The sequence below is a fragment of the Tamandua tetradactyla genome, chromosome 26 (genome assembly GCF_023851605.1).
Source record: "Tamandua tetradactyla isolate mTamTet1 chromosome 26, mTamTet1.pri, whole genome shotgun sequence".
Classification (NCBI taxonomy): domain Eukaryota; kingdom Metazoa; phylum Chordata; class Mammalia; order Pilosa; family Myrmecophagidae; genus Tamandua; species Tamandua tetradactyla.
In genome coordinates, this window is record NC_135352.1 from 23,942,232 (window position 1) to 23,959,171 (window position 16,940).

At 38.1% G+C, this 16,940-nt stretch overlaps 1 non-coding gene across 1 annotated transcript; it reads left to right on the forward strand.

The window, feature by feature from the left end:
• Positions 1 to 16,515: 16,515 nt before the first annotated feature.
• LOC143670044 (small nucleolar RNA SNORA9) lies at positions 16,516 to 16,636 on the forward strand. Its single transcript, XR_013169226.1, has one exon. It is a non-coding gene; the product is annotated as a small nucleolar RNA SNORA9 (small nucleolar RNA).
• The last annotated feature ends 304 nt before the right edge of the window (positions 16,637 to 16,940 follow it).

Below are 16,940 nucleotides of genomic sequence, written 5' to 3' on the forward strand. Positions count from 1 at the left end.
AAAGCGCAGCACACTGAAAATGCTACTGTAAAACTAAAATGGCTGAGAAAATGGCTCTAGAGCTGAACTCTTAAGACCCAAACTAGCTCTAATGAATCTTATTCTTGCATTTTGTTATTCAACTTGGGTGGCATTTTTATGCTAAGTAAGCTATTTAATTTTATTTTAAACTGAGTGTCTTTAGTATAACATGAAGCACTGTTAAGCATTGTCTGGTCTAGTTTCCCAGCTGCTAAGACAAATAACATACCATTGGCTGAACGACAGGAATTCATTGACTCACAATTCCAGAGGCTAGAGGCTTGCTTTCTACTGGAGTTTAGTAGCATCATCTGGTTGACAAGAGCTCCTTGAGTTCTTGCAATGCACATGGCGGGCTTCTCCTTTCTCTTCCAGTCTGTTGACTTCCAGCTTCTGCTCTCCACATGGCTTTGTCTTCATAAAGCTTCTAGTCATAGGATTAAGGCCCAACCCCATTCAATTGGGCCACATCCTAACTAAAAGTAACATCTTCAAGAGGTTCTATTTACAATAGTTTCATACCTACAGGAATAAACAAAGATTAAAAATATCTTTCCTGGGGTATACAGTTAAAAACTGCCACACACATTGTTAAGATGTAAGACTGTTTTATTGTTTGCATAAATAGTAGAAACTGTTTTCTTTTATTAATTTTTATTTTTTTAAAATATAACAACAAACAAATGCAAAGTCCTCAGCTTATGATCATTCCATTCTATATATATAATCAGTAATTCATAATACCATCACCTAATTGCATATTCATCATCATGATCATTTCTTAGAACATTTGCATCAATTCAGAAAAAGAAATAAAAGACAACAGAAAAAAATTCATGCATATCATGCCCCTTACCCCTCCCTTTCATTGATCACTAGCATTTCAATCTAAATTTATTTTGACATTTGTTCCCCCTATTATTTATTTTGATTCCATATGTTTTACTCATCTGTTGATCAGGTAGATAAAAGGAGCATCAGAAACAAGGTTTTCACAATCACACAATCACACTGTGAAAGCTGTATCATTATACAATCATCTTCAAGAAACATGGCTACTGGAACACAGCTCTGCAGTTTCAGGCATGTCCCTCCAGCCTCTCCATTACATCTTGACCTACAAGGTGATATCTATTTAATGCATAAGAATAACCTCTAAGATAACCTCTTGACTCTGTTTGGAATCTCTCAGCCATTGACACTTTATTTTGTCTCATTTTGCTCTTCCTCCTTTTGGTTGAGAAGGTTTTCTCAATCCCTTAATGCTGAATCTCAGCTCATTCTAGGGGTTCTTCCTATTCCTTGATGCTGAGTCTCAGCTCATTCTAGAATTTCTGTCCCCCATTGCCAGGAAGGTCCACACTCCTGGGAGTCAAGTCCCACGTAGACAGGGGAAGGGCAGTGAGTTTGCTTGTTGTGTTGGCTGGAGAGAGAGGCCACATCAGAACAAAAAAAGAGGTTCTCTTAGGGGTGACTCTTAGGCCTAATTTTAAGTAAGCTTGACTTATCCTTTGTAGGGTTAATTTTCATATGAACAAACCTCAAGATTGGGGGCTCCGCCTGTAGCTTTGGTTGTCAGCACTGCTTGTGAGAATATCAAGAATTCAACCTGCGGAAGTTGAATTTCCCCCTTCCTCACCATTTCCTGAAGGGGACTTTGCAAATACTATTTTGTTTAGCTATCTAAGATGCCTTGCTTTCTCCTCAAGATTATTAGAATAAATAGGGTGATAAACTTGAGACTTCTCATTGAAAGAAATTCTTAAAACTTTAAATAGTCTTTTAAAGTTCAAAGGAAACACCTAAATAAAGGGTAGAAGGATAGCATAGGAAAATAATAATGAGTAAATAAAAGGGATAACTAGATAGATGTGTGTGTAGATATGTACACAAATGCATATATATGTGAGAATATTTATTGTATTTGTATGTGTGTAGCCGTAATGCTACTTTAAACACCATTTTCTGATCTAGGTTATCTTTTAAAGGGAAAATAGAAACATATGAACTTAATTTTACTAGGTTTCTGCTAATTTTAGCAATTTTTTTACTTTTTTATTTTAGCCAAGAAGGTTTTTTTTTTTCTGGTTTGTTTGTTTGTTTTTGTAGCATTTTCTCAAGACCAGTATTAAAACCAAATGACAGGGTATCCCCTTTCTTTATAAGAGAAACTGAATCTACCCTCATCCTGGAGCTGTCTTGAGCTAGATTATTCCATTCTCTATTTGTGTATCAAATTAATGCAACAATCTGAGTACTATTAATAATATTTTTCTGTTAGTTTTATTATTAAGCAACTGAGGCCCTCCTGTGTCTTCTCTGTACCTCAGTCATAAAGTAGAGTCTTCTTAGAAGCTGATTACACATTAGACATGGTGCATGTTTATGAAGATTTTTAGAAATACAGGGATTGTACCTTCACTTTTTGTATATCCTAGATTGTTCAGTTCAGATACTTGTGTATAAAGAGATTTCCATTCAAAGCACTTAAATGATATTCCACTAAGTGATTTTTTTTTTGCATTATTTTAACAATAATCTATATTCTTTAGGTCCTTAAGAAGCTCTATCAAAAAGTCCACTGTCATTTGAGTATGAACTTCCCAGAATGAAATTCCTCATTCCCCCTTGGAACTAATCATGACTACTTCTCTATTGTTGTTGACAATTCTATGTGTCTTACCTTCTTTAAAGCATCATTTTATTCTTTCCATTTATTGATCACCTACCCTATCAATTCTGGCTCTCAGCTTTGAAAATACAAAGATGAATTCCCTGAATTTAAGGCATACACAGGCTAATTGGATACTCATATGAAAACCCATGAACAAATTCCATTATCATAAGTAGTAACCTAAGATTTGAAGGATCAGGAATTGCTAATTGAGCAGTCCAATTCTGTGTTAAAGGATGAAGATTAATATTCCAAATGAAGAGGATGGAGAAGAAAGGACATTTTAAATTAAGAACCACCTACACAAAACATGACACAGCAAGAAGTATAACAAATCACAAATACATTTAGTGCATTGAAGCAGCCCTACTTGAAGTTAAAGTATGGCATGATCTTGTTTAGTCTCCCATGATTCTTCAAATTTATGATGGGTCTATTGCTTCCTTTGCTTCTAGTTGAAACTCAGGTGGACCTCCTGATGTGTCTCTTCACTTATTCAGTCAATTATTAAAATGTCCAACTCCAAAAATAATCAAAATTCCCAACTTGAGCTAAAGTTAAAACCTCTCTCCTTATCCAACTTATAGCTGCATTTGAGGAATGGCATGTGGAGGCTTCTTCTCTCTTGCATAAAATGTAAGGGAGTTTGGAATATTGAAAATAATGTAGAACCATTGAAAGTACTGAGGGGTGGTATAGATAGATTTGAGTTTGTAAATAAAACCTGTTTGAAGAATGGATTTAAAAGATAAAAGACAAGAGGCAGGAAGACAACAGAGCAGATGTTTTTCAACTATCCATACTAGATTCAGTGATAGCCTATATTAGTACTATAGCAGTAATGCTGGAAAAAAAAAAGAAAGTGAAGAAAAACTTAGGTAAAGTCAAACCTGTGTGCACTGGGTGGGTAGAGAAAGAGAATGTGAGATCAAAGAGAAACCACAGGTTTCTGGTTTGAATGGATGGGTAGAATCTGGTGTCTCTGACTTCTGTAGAGGTGCAGCTTTATAGAAGATATTGAGTTCAATTTTAAATATGTTGAAGTGCCTATGAGATCCGAATGAAGATTGCCATTAAACATTTGAATGCATTAGACTGAATTTCAAGTGGAAATTCCAGGCTGACACTGTAACTATAAGAGATGTTTAAATCTGAAAAAAGCAAAGATCAACTGGTCAGTAGAAGAACCCCCAACACTACCAATATTCAAGGGGTGGGCAGAGATGAGAAGTCTAGAAGGAAGACAGAAAAGAGAGAATAAGTAGAGGTTATGTTATTATAGAAACCAGAAGATTTTTGCTAAGCTTAGAAATTTATTGATTTGTTAAAAAATTTTAATTTATTCCTCAGTTCTATCAAGATTGATTTTGCTATTTCTATTTCACTATCACAGCCATATGTATGCTTTCATAAAACATGTTTTTATAAACAATCATCTTTTCAGAAATTAAAAAAAAACAAACAGTATGTAGTTGAAAATAAAGTAAAAAACTTTTTTATTTAAAGTTTCCAAATATGATAAATAGGAGTTACTACCTTTTGTGGGGGGAGGAGAAAGGAGGAGATGAGGGTAAGTAACTGTTTTATGATCAGTACCTTTTCATCCTCTACGCTTTACCAGCATGTGTAAATTTACCCACTTAGGACACAAGATTTCTTCTGGTGTTAGAGTGCTGTGTTCTTTAGCACATTATCTTCCATACTTACATTTAGAGACCCTGTGTTTTATCTCCAGATCATTGGGAAATAAGCTTATCCCTTTGAACTTATATGTGATGGAGTTTTGTGCAGACTGCCTTGAAATTCTGACCATAAAATATTACACTGGTGTTACTCATTTGTTTTAAATAGTCTTTAGAGCTATCTTTTTAAATGGAAATTGAAATTCTCTTTATCTGAGTAATTAAATGAGGTACAAGTTGTTAGATATGAGAAAAGACATTTAAGCCCTTGCAATAAAGGTCTTTCTGGAGTGAGTCAATTACTTTTCTTGTTGAGTAAGTGCAGTAGGCTTTAACGCTATTAATGAGAATTTTATCAGCTTAGAACTTGAATTTAGATTGTAACCATGTTTTCAAACAAAATTTCTATCCTTTCTTTTAAAATTTATTTCAATGAATTAATTACCATGCATTTAAACCAAAGTGTTTATCTAATAACTCTCCACTATTTATATTGAGCTTACTTTGTTCAGAGTGTTTAATGAAAAACTATACCCAATTCAACAATAATTATAGGAATAGTTAAAATATGCATATTGAATCTAGATTATGGTATAAAAATCTGGGATCAATGATAATTAGGTAGATAAAGAGATGAGAGATAGTGGTAGATAGATGACAGTAATAGTTAAAAGTATGGATAGATAGAAACAGAGGACTATCCTATTTCTCAAGCCAGTTGGTAAGCTGTCCAGACTCTCACACTGCCATAACTGGCCAACAGCTGGTATTACAGAGAAGATTGAGAGTTTATCACCATCTGTTTTATTTTGCTAAAGCAGCTGGAATGTAATATACCAGAAATGGAATGGTTTTTTAAAAGGGAATTTATTAAGTTGCAAGTTTAAACATCTAAGGCTATAGAAATGTCCAAACTAAGGCATTCAAAGAAGGATAGCTTGACTCAAGAAAGGCTAATGGGTCAGGGATATCCATTGACTGGGAAGTCACATAGCAACATTTATTAACTTTCTCTCCTGGCCTCTCATTTCAAAACGCTTTCCTGGGGGCATTTCTTCTTTCATTTCCAAGGCCTTTGGTTGTGTGGGCTCTGAAGCTTTTTCCCAAAATTGTTCCCTCTGAAAGGATTCCAGTAAGTGACCCCATCTTGAATGAGTAGAGACACAACTCCATGGAAACCACCTAATCAGCAGGTCCTACCCATAATTAGGTTGGTCACATCTCCATGGAAACAACTTAATTGAAAAGATCCCACAGAGCAACGTTGAAACAGGATTAAAGAACATGGCTTTCCTGAGGTACAAAACAGTTTTAATCCAGCACACCATTCTCAAGGATATTTTAACCCCATAGAGATAAAGCTAACACACATGGAATGAAAAAAAAATCCTTATTAATAGCTATAGAAGCAACTATAAGAATAATAAAAGTCTGGAACTCACATTTAGTGAGAATCTGATATGCACCAGATGCTTTCACATATATTTTCTTACTTAATCTCCATAGTGGCACTTTGAGGGAAGGGTAATAAGGTCATTCTATAGTTAAGAAATGGAAGCTTAGTATGCTTTAAAAATTACTATAATTCAAAAAACAAGATGCAACTCCAGATTCATCTCACTCAAAAGCTTTGATCTATTTCTTCTTGAGTCAGTGTAGTTTGTGTGTTTCTAGGAATTTGAACATTTAAGATAGGTTATCCAATTTGTTGGCATACAATTGTTCATGAATTCCTTTTACAGTCCTTTTCAGAAGATCTCAAAAGACCAATAATTAAGGAAAAGTTTGAATCAGTCATCAAAAACCTCCCAATAGCAAAAAAAAAAAAAGCTCAGGACCAGACAGCTTCACAAGTGAAATTCACTCAACATTCCAGGAAAACAACTCCAATTCTACTCAAACTCTCCTAAAGCAATTGAAGAAGAGAAAACATGCCCTAACTCATTCTATTCAACTAGCATCACTCTCATACCAAATTCAGATAAAGACTCATAAAAAAAATGCATTATAGTAGTCTAAACTCTTGGTCAGATTTTTAAAAGAACCACAGAAACCCAGAAGAATTAGAATATCATGTATATCTCACAGAAAAAAAATTGAAAAAAAAGGAAAAAAGCCATAGGATTAAGAGTGGCTCTTTCAGGAGAGAAAAACAAGTTGTCAGGAAAATGTGCTGCATCATGTTTTTATGTGTAAGATTTCTCAGTACATGTGTGTTTCCTGACAGTCTTACTGTTTGAAAAATACTTGGCTAAAGTAAGATCATATACAATGAAAGCACAAAATAATATTGTATGTGTTGATATGTGAAAGGCTGTATCGAAGTTTGGAGATGTGCTTCAATTCTGACATAAAGGAAGAAATAGAACCATTGGTGAATTTAAATATCTTCTTTAAAGAGTAATATCTGAAAAACATGAAAATAAATTTGGAAGTGGGGGGCCTTAGTAGCCATTAAAATAATTACTTAATATAAATTCATAAAGAAATTTTAGAAATTAGCAGAATGAAATTTAAGATAATTATAAGGTAAAAAATAATTAAGAGTTTTTACTTGATCCAAATCCTTGAGATGTGAGGTGAGATATGTTCAGAAAATGAAACACACTGAGAAAGTAGCTTAATTAGACACTAACTGGGATGAATAAGATTTTCTTCTCACATCAAGCAACAGAGAAAACATAAAAAATTAAAGATAAAATATTCATGTTTTATGGATTAAAGCATGTTCTAAGCTTTATCTAAACTGAATTTTTAAGAAATACTTGAAATAGGGAAGATGGTTCACTTCCAAAAAATACTGAATTTTTTTCCCTTCATTAACAGTAACTCCCCACTTATAATTACCAAGCCTTTTTTCCCTCCAAGACACAATTCTTCTGTTCTAAATTCATCATGTGCCAAAAGTGTTTGCATATCTACTAACCTAGATTTTAACCTAGTTTTGCTTATCCTGCTGTCTTAGCAGTTAGCACAACACAGTGCCTAGAGATGTACTTCTTCTGAATGTTGTTTAGGTCTCATGTGGTTGGATGCTCAGCACAGAGCACACCAGACTGGATGCTGAGACAGTGTTAGCTATCAGGCATGGAGTTGGCATCTGATACCAAAGTTTGTACCTTTATGAACATCCTTCCATGCACCAGACAGCACTTGGACAAAAGATCTATAGACATTTGTATGACAGTAAATGAACCTTCAATTTTTTTTTCTTTCACTTTCCTCAGTCTTAGAAGACTAGTGTTTAGATTTCTCACTCTTCTCTCTGTCCTAATCCTCTATGACTTCGGTGATCAAGAAAGTCAATTTGTTCCACTTCTTGTGCATTTTACCAATGCAGGACAAGCCTTAGGGGGCTCTTTTAAGTTTATATTAAATGTAATTATCTGGTTTCAAGTGAGTAAGACCTTAATTACTTTTGAAAGAAGGTGCCCAAGTGACATACAATGAACCTACATCCAATATGTTTTACTCAAACAACAACCAAGGAAAACATTCAGTGACAGAAATACAATGTATAGTTTAATTTGATATGCAATGATTATTCTCAGGAAGGCTAATTCCAGCCTTCTAGAGAAAACTAATCTTCTTTTGTCAGTGACAAAGTAGGTCAATAACTCTATTTACATTTCTCGTATGGCACCTGTTATGTTCTCCAATAATAAAATCAAAAGTAGATATTTAATATTTATCTGTAGTTTTAAAATGTGATGTTACATTTATTTCTCAAAGCAAGCTTGTAAGCTATTTCTGTAGTTTTTATTAATTTATTAAGAAATTTAGTCACAGAGAACCTAAGAACTCACCTAAGCATAGCATAAATCACAACCACTGCTAAGATTAAGGGTTGTGGCAAATATTTCTATGAACCATCAGCTAAACATGAAGCTGCGATTCATGCAATTTTTGTTACATTATACATATGGAAGTTGTTTTATTTTTGTTTTTGTCACCATTACTAGGGTCTTAGTCCTATTCTGATGAGAAATTGAAAGATTCACTGTTGTACTTCTCTGTTTTATTTTTGCTTATTTCTCTTCTTTTCATTTACTACTTCAGACTGCCTGAGATGTCTTATCACCAGTGTTTTGCATGTTTATGGCTGTGTGAGAGCAAATGAGTGGCTTTCCTTTCTGATGGACCATTAACCTTACTATGTTTTATTCTGGGTTTTCTTCCACTCCTCAACAATATTTTAAGAGTATACTTTGAAATCTACAAAATCCTCTTAGAGAAACTATGTGTGACTGCTTTTAGTTGTTTTCTCCCTTCCAAAGTCAATGAGAAATAATTCCAAAAATTAAATAATGCACAGGTTTAGCCAGTTATGTACCCCAGAAAAGCCATGTTCTTTTGATCCTAATCTAATCTTATAAGGGCAAACCTATTGTAGGGTGAGATCTTTCAATTAAGTTGTTTCCATGGAGATGTGACCCACTCAAATGTGGGTGTGATCTTTTCATTTCATTGTTTCCATGGAGATGCGACCCTGCCCATTCAAAGTGGGTCTTAATATATTTACTGTAGTTTTTAAAAGAGCTCATGGAGAGAAAAAGAGTTTGGAACTGACACAGAGGGCAGAAAAATGAAAACAAGACACATACATTTGGAGATACTAAGCTAAGAGATGAAATCCAACATTTGCCCTGGAGAAACTGAGTAAGAGCCCATAAGATCAGAGAGGGGGCCACTGGAACTAGGAGTTGAAAGCAATGAAGCACAGGAGGAGAGGGCCACAGACATTGTCATGGGCCTTCTTATGTGTTTTAGCTAAGGTTCTCTAGAGAAACAGAATCAGCAGGTTATATATTTTTAACCTAGATATAAAATTTATAAAAGTCTCTCATGTAACTTTTGAAGAATGCTGAGTACAAAGTCCATAGCGCAGGCTGTGAAGCTGATGACTTCAATAAAGGGTCTGGATGAATTCCACAGGAGACACTTGCCAGCTGAAGCAGGAAATGAGACTGTCTCTTTTGAATCTTCCTTAAAAGGCTTCCAGTGATTAGACTAAGCATCACTCACTAAAGAAGACACTCTGCTTGGCTGACTGCAAATGGAATCAGCTGTGGATGCAGCTGATGTGATAATGATTTAATTCTATGAAATGTCCTCATAACAACAAACAGGCCAGCACTTGCCCAACCAGACAAATGGGCACCACCACCTGAACAAGTTGACACATGAACCTTACCATGACAATCCACCCCTAGTTAACTTGGCAGTTAAATGCATCACTACATTAGTTAGGGTTCTCTAGAGAAACAGAATCAACAGGAAACACTCACAAATATAAAATTTATAAAAGTGTCTCACATAACCGTGGGAATGCAGAGTCCAAAATCCACAGGGCAGGCTGTGAAGCTGACAATTCCGTTTGAGGGTCTGGACGAACTCCACAGGAGAGGCTCACTGGCTGAAGCAGGAAGAGAGCCTGTCTCTTCTGAATCCTCCTTAAAAGGCTTCCAGTGATTAGACTAAGCATCACTCACTAAAGAAGACACTCCCCTTGGTTGACTGCAAATGGAATCGGCTGTGGATGCAGCTGATGTGATAATGATTTAATTCTATGAAATGTCCTCATTGCAACAGATGACCAGTGCTTGCCCAACTATACAAACAGGTACCATCACTTGGCCAAATTGACACATGAACCTGACCATGACAGTCCACCCCTTGTCAACTTGGCAGCTATACATATCACCTTAAACCATACCTAATTTCTAAATAAAAGGCAATAAAGCACACATTTTTTTCTTTCACCTAACAATGCTCAACTGTCCTGTGTATAACTGGAAACACATTAAACCTCTCCAGAATAGGATGCAAAACCTTGGGAAATATTCATTCTTAAACTTGATATCTTACAACTTAAATACTATAACATGAACAAAACAGCATTACAGTCTTCGCTTCTGTAAGTGATCACATGGTCGATGTTCATATTTATCACTACCTTCTTCTACTACCCATTCCATGTTCCCCTTACCCTCAGCAAGCACTTCAGCTGGTGATGGTTCTTTGCCTGGTGGGGTGACCCAAACCTTCATTCTTGAAGTTTCAGAGCCATTGGTAGTCCTGCCTGGATTGGGTTGATGCAGTTTTCCATTGATTTTAATCATAGGGCATGGTAGTACTGAAAGGTGCCCTAGAGGATCTCCTATATTCCAAGAAAACTCTTCTTTACCTCCATTGTGTATTTGCACTCCTATTTCCCCTGAAAGTCAGGGTCAATCACCCCAGCCAATAATGTAATCCCCTTCTTGACTTGTTGATCCAGGGGCATGAGTAGCCCAAAGTGACCAGGTTTTAGCCTTAGATTCCAATTCAATGGAATCATTGTTGTTTCTCCTGGAGGAAGCACTCCCCCTTTTGGAACTAAAACCTGTAGACCAGCAGAGCTCAAGGTTGCAAGAACAGGAAGCAAAAATTTTCCTAGTGGATCACTAGAGGTAATAGTGGTGCCACTGCCATTTCCACCCCTTGGTTCCTGGACACATGGATCCTGGTTATGGGAGAAGCAGCACAATACAGTGGCTGCTGATTGAGAACATACACAGCTTACTGGAAAACATTACCTCAGCCTTGCAAAGTATTGCCACTTAGTTGGCACTGTAGTTGATTTTTCAAAAGGCCATTCCACTGTTCTATCAATCCAGTTGCTTCTGGGTCATGGAGAACATGGTAAGACTGGAGAATTCCATGAACATGTACCCATTCCTGCACTTCATTTGCTGTGAAATGTGTTCCTTGATCAGAAGCAATGCTGTGTGGAATAACATGATGATGGGTAAGCATTCCGTAAGTCCACGGGTGGTAGTTTTGGCAGAAGCATTGCGTGCAAGGAAAGCAAACCCATATCTAACTGTTCTTCCAGTTAGAACAAATCACTTACCCTTCCATGAAAAGAGTGGTCCAATGCAATCAACCTACCACCATGTAGCTGGCTGGTCACCTCAGGAAATGGTGCCATATCAGGGGCTGTGTGTGGGTCTTTGCTGCTGGTAGATTGGGCACTCAACAGTGTCTTTAATCAGGTCAGCCTTAGTGAGTGGAAGTCCATGTTGCTGTACCCATGGATAGCCTCCATCCCCACCACCATGACCACATTATTCATGAGCCTATTGGGCAATGACAGGAGTTGCTGGGGATAGAGACTGACTGGTATTCACAGAATGGATCATCTTATCCACTTGGTTATTAAAACCTTCCTCTACTGAAGTTACCCTCTGGTACACATTTACATGGGGCACAAATATTTTCATGGTTTTAGCCCACTCATAAAGGTCTACCTACCCTCTTCCCCTGACCTCTTTGTCACCAATTTTCCAATTATGGTCTTTCCAAGTCCCTGACTATCCAGCCAAACCATTAACAACAGCCCATAAGTCAATATACAAATGCACTTCTGGCCAGTTCTTCTTCCAAGCAAAATGAACAACCAGGTGCACTGCTTGAAGTTCTGCCCACTGGGAGGATTTCCCATCACCACTGTCCTTCAGGGACATCCTAGAAAAGGGTTGTAATGCTGCAGCTGTCCACTTTCAGGTGGTACCTGCATAAATGCAGAACCATCTGTAAGCCAGGCCTGAGTTTTCTCTTCCTCAGTCAATTCACTGTAAGGAACTCCCCAAGAGGCCATAGCTCTGGTCTGGGAAAGAGAAGGTAATGTGGCAGGAGTGGAGACCATGGGCATTTGGGCCACTTCCTCATATAACTTAATTCTGTCTTCAGGACCTACTCTGGTCCTATCTCATATATGCCATTTCCATTTTATCATGGAATGCTACTGAGCATGCTCAACTTTATGGCTTTGTGGGTCACACAACTCCCAGCTCATGGTAGGCAACTCAGGTCTCATGGTAACTTGGTGGCCCATGGTTAAACATTCAGTCACTACTAAGGCCCAGTAGCAGACCAAAAGCTGTTTCTAAAAAGGAGAATAATTATCTGCAGCAGATGGTAAGGCTTTGCTCCAAAATCCTAAGGATCTGTGTTGCGATTCTCCTACAGGGGCCTTCCAAAGGCTCCAGACAGTATCTCTATTTGCCACTGATCCTTCTAGGACCATTGGATCTGCTGGATCATATGGTCCAAGTGGAAGAGCAGCTAGTACAGCAGCCTGGACTTGTCACAGAAGTTCCTCTTTTTCAGGTCCCCACTCAAAATTAGCAGTTTTTCTCGTCACTCAATAAATGGGCCAGAGCAGCACACCCAAATGAGGAATATTTTGTGGCCAAAATCCAAAGACACCAGCTAGTCATTGTCCCTCTCTTTTGGTCATAGGAAGGGCTAGATGCAGCAAATTATTCTTCACCGTAGAAGCAATATCTCTACATGACCCACACCACTGGACACCTAGAAATTTGACTGAGGTGGAAGGCTCCAGTATTTTTATTGGATTTATCTCCCATCCTCTGACATGCAAATGCCTTACCAAAAAGTTTAAGGTAGTTGCTACTTCTTGCTCACTAGGTCGAATCAACATGATATCACCAAAATAATGGATGAGTGTGGGAGGGAAAAATGATCAAATTCCCTGCAGACACAATTATGACATTGGATTGAAGAGTTGATATACTCCTGAGGTATGGCAGTGAAAGTATATTGCTGATCTTGCCAGCTGAAAGCAAATTGTTTCTGGTGGTCTTTACTAATAGCTATTGAGAAAAAGCATTTTCCAGATCAATACCTGCATACCAAGTACCAGGGGTTGCTAATTGATTTGCTCAAGAATGATACCACATCTGGAAGAGCAGCTTCAACTGGAGTTACAACCTGGTTGAGCTTATGATAATCCACTGTCATCCTCCAAGACCCGTCTGTTTTCTGCACATGCCAAATAAGAGAGTTGAATGGGGATGTGGTGGGAATCACCACCCTGGCATCCTTCAAGTCCTTAAGAGTGGCAGTAATCTCTGCAATCCCTCCAGGAATCCCATATTGCTTCTGATTTACTATTTTGCTAGGTAGGGGCCATTCTAGTGACTTCCATTTAGCCTTTCCTACCACAATAGCTCTCACTCCATGAGTTAGAGAGCCAATGTGAGAATTCTGCCAGTTGTTTGGTATGTCTATTTCAATTACGCATTCTGAAACTGGGGAAATAACTACAAAATGACTCTGGGGGACCACTGGACCTACTGGGAGATGGACCTGAGCTAAAACTCCATCGATCACTCGACCTCCACAAGCCCCGACTCTGTCTGGTGGAAAGAGTGACATTTTGGGTCCGCTGGCATTAATGTCTTTTCTGAACCAGTGTCTAATAATTCCCAAGATATCTGATCATTCCCTTTCCCCTAATGTACAGTTATCCTAGTAAAAGATTGTCGGTTTCCTTGGGGAAGGCTTGGAAGAAGATTAACAGTATAAATTTGTGGCAGTGTAACAGGGTCCTCCCCCAAAGGGACCTGGTGTCCCACTCATTCAGGGGGCTTTGGGTCTGTAAACTGTCTTTAGTCTGAAAATTAAGGGGCTGTGACTCTCTGTTTTTGTAATTCAAGTTAGACTTCCGTTTGTTAAGAACCACTCCTGGTACCAAGCTGTATTAGCTAGTGTTCTCTAGAGAAACAGAATCAGCAGGAAATATATGTAGATATAAAATTTACAGAAGTGTCTTATGTAACTTTTGAAGAACGTAGAGTCCAAAATCCGTAGGGCATGCTGTGAAGCTGACAACTCCGATGAACGGTCTGTATGAACTCCGCAGGGGAGGCTAGCGGGCCAAAGCAGGAAGAGAGATTGTCTTTTCTGAATCCTCCTTAAAGGCCTCCCAGTGATTATATTAAACATCACTTATTGCAGAAGACACTCCCCTCGGCTGATTACAAATGCAATCAGCTGTGGATGCAGCCAATGTGATCATGATTTAATTCGTGAAATATTCCCATAGCAACAGACAGGCCAGCACTTGCCCAACGAGACAAATGGGCACCACATCTGGCCAGGTTGATACCTGAACCTGACCATGACACCACGTGAAAGAGAAACCCTGGAAGTGATCAACCTTTCTAGTATACCTTCAAAAAAGTATGCTCTTGTTGATGCCTTACTTTTCACATTTACATGGCCTTAGAACTGTAACTTCGTAACCTTATGAGAGTCAATCCACTTGTGGTATACTGCATTTCTGCAGCTTTAGCAAACCAAAACAGATAGGAAGTCACTGGCAGCCCTTGAGCCAAATTCATTCTGCAAACGTATTTCTACCGCAGTGATTGCTGTGAGCTGCATTGCTTGGCTTTTGCCTCCACAGTATTTCTAATTGAATAACTTCATATTTTAAAAGGAGGAAATTTTATGTAGCAATCTGACATATTTTTGATAGACTGTGAAATGTGGAAACATGGAGTCTAGTTCCTACAAAGTAGGAATCTTCTGGAGTTAAAAAATGACGTGTTAGGTACAACAACACATTATTTTACCAGAGACCCCCAAAATGTTGTTTTTCTTACATTGTCAACTTCATCATTTGTTTCCCATGCCTGGTCCAGGTAGACATTTAAGAGTACAATCCCTGGTTAATAGACAACCAGAGAGTGCATTTGTGGTAAAATCTAAAGGTTTTCTTTCACCCCTTACTTCCTTCCCACCAAGAACATCAGGTTGTACTGAAGCACCTTTACTCCACTTTCCTTCATTTTACCAACTTTAGCTAGTTTGCAATTTTGTCTTGCAGCTCACAAGAAAACCTATACATACATATATGCACAATTTTTCCTCATATTGGAATTATAAAAATTAATTTGAAACCAGTAAAATTATTAAGTAAAAAGCATAAATAAGTAATAATCCTGAAGGGTCACGGCAAGGGGCAAAATTGAGGGACTTGGAATGGAGGGCAAATGGGCTTTTCAGATGACAAAAATTTTACATTATACAATTTGTATAGCTGGTCGCCTTGGTCCAAGGATACATATTTCTATAGTTTAAATAGGGTTGAATTAACCCAAGGAAAGGCTAAGAGCTATTTTGAAGACCTTTAGAATGACTTATGTGGTGATCAAGTTGTCACCTGGGGTCAAGTTTGCTGTTACTCCTTCCAAGGTTTAATTTGGTGAAATGGCATCTGGGGACTTTAAGCCTGCAAGCCTCAGGCATGCCACAGATCCCTAGAAATGTCAACACAGGAGGAGCTTTAGGAGCAAATGATCTTGAACTTAATCCTGAGGACATCCTTCTGGCATTGATGAAGGTAGGGATTATAGGGATTTCAAATGAACGGATCAGAGGCTTTGAAATCATTTGACATTTGGGATGGGTAGAGGTTGGGATGGGTAGGGGTGGAACTTGGCCCAAAGTGAGCTTCTGTGAAATCTGTGTGTTAAAGAGCATCGTGACAAATGGGCCCTTTAATCAGATCTACAGAGTAAGTGCTCAGGAATTATTTTAAAAAGGGTTTCACAGTAGTGTAGAGGTCCACTGGATTGGATTTAGAGGATGGGGAGGGGGGTGTAAGGTCAGGAGCATAGAGCAAAGGGAACACGTGGGCATGTGGTGTGGTGCAATAAAATATTCCTCATATCAGGGAATAATGGGATGGCAACCATAAACGAGAAGCTCATGGGATCTAAATCCATATGCAAATCTTTTCACATTTTCCCATACTGAGATCTCAGTATTTGCCTAAATATGACATTTAAAGGTCCAGGTCCCATAGCAAATTAAAATTTCAAAGCGAGGAGTACTGGGACTTGTATAAAAGAAACTGAAGGAATCTATGCGACACTCCAGCATCTGAGGGTGTAAAAGAGAGGGGCTGTTGTGGTGATGAACATGCAACTCTGTGATGATACTGTGAGTCACTGATTGTACATTTTGAATGGTTTGTATGATGTATGAATTTACCTCAAGCAAATTACAGTAAAGAAAAAAGAGAAAGAAGAGGAGGCTCAGCTACCTCTATGGGATTGATGAACTGTATGTCCTAGAGGAAATTATGTGAATATTGGGTTTTATTCCTTCAACAAATCCTATAAGTAGTAGAGCAACACACTGAGCTTGTGGCTACAGTTTTGTTTATTTTCTACAAAGTGATGTATCTCTTTGATGGATAGTGAAAATCAACACCTCGTGCAGGTTTTCTTCATAGCCATAGTTTATTAAAATTCAACACTTGCAAGCCTCCAGCGTGCTTTGCAAGCCTCCAGCGTGCTTGGGTCTGGGGTGACCCTGTGCATTCCTACAGTGCTTGCAAGAACATCTTCGAAATGCTTTGAGGCCTTGCAGAGCAAGGTTACAGAAATTTCACACAATTCCTGCCCCTTCCGGACTCTTGTGTGCTGGGCATTGTGTCTGCACTGTCTGATGTAGCCTCTTTCCACATGTAGCTTGATTAAAGCTAAATACAATTTAAAATTCAATTTTTCATCCACATCAAACAAATTTCAGGTACTCGGTAGTCACACAAAGTTCTTTTGGATGGTGCTGGCATAAAAGGCTATGATGTCTCCCCACCGTGGCACATAACACACTGATGTCTACCCCTCCTCTGGTGTTTGAGCAACAAATTTCCATAATGCCTGAACTGGAAGATACTTGAAAGGTTGCCCTGTCAGTGG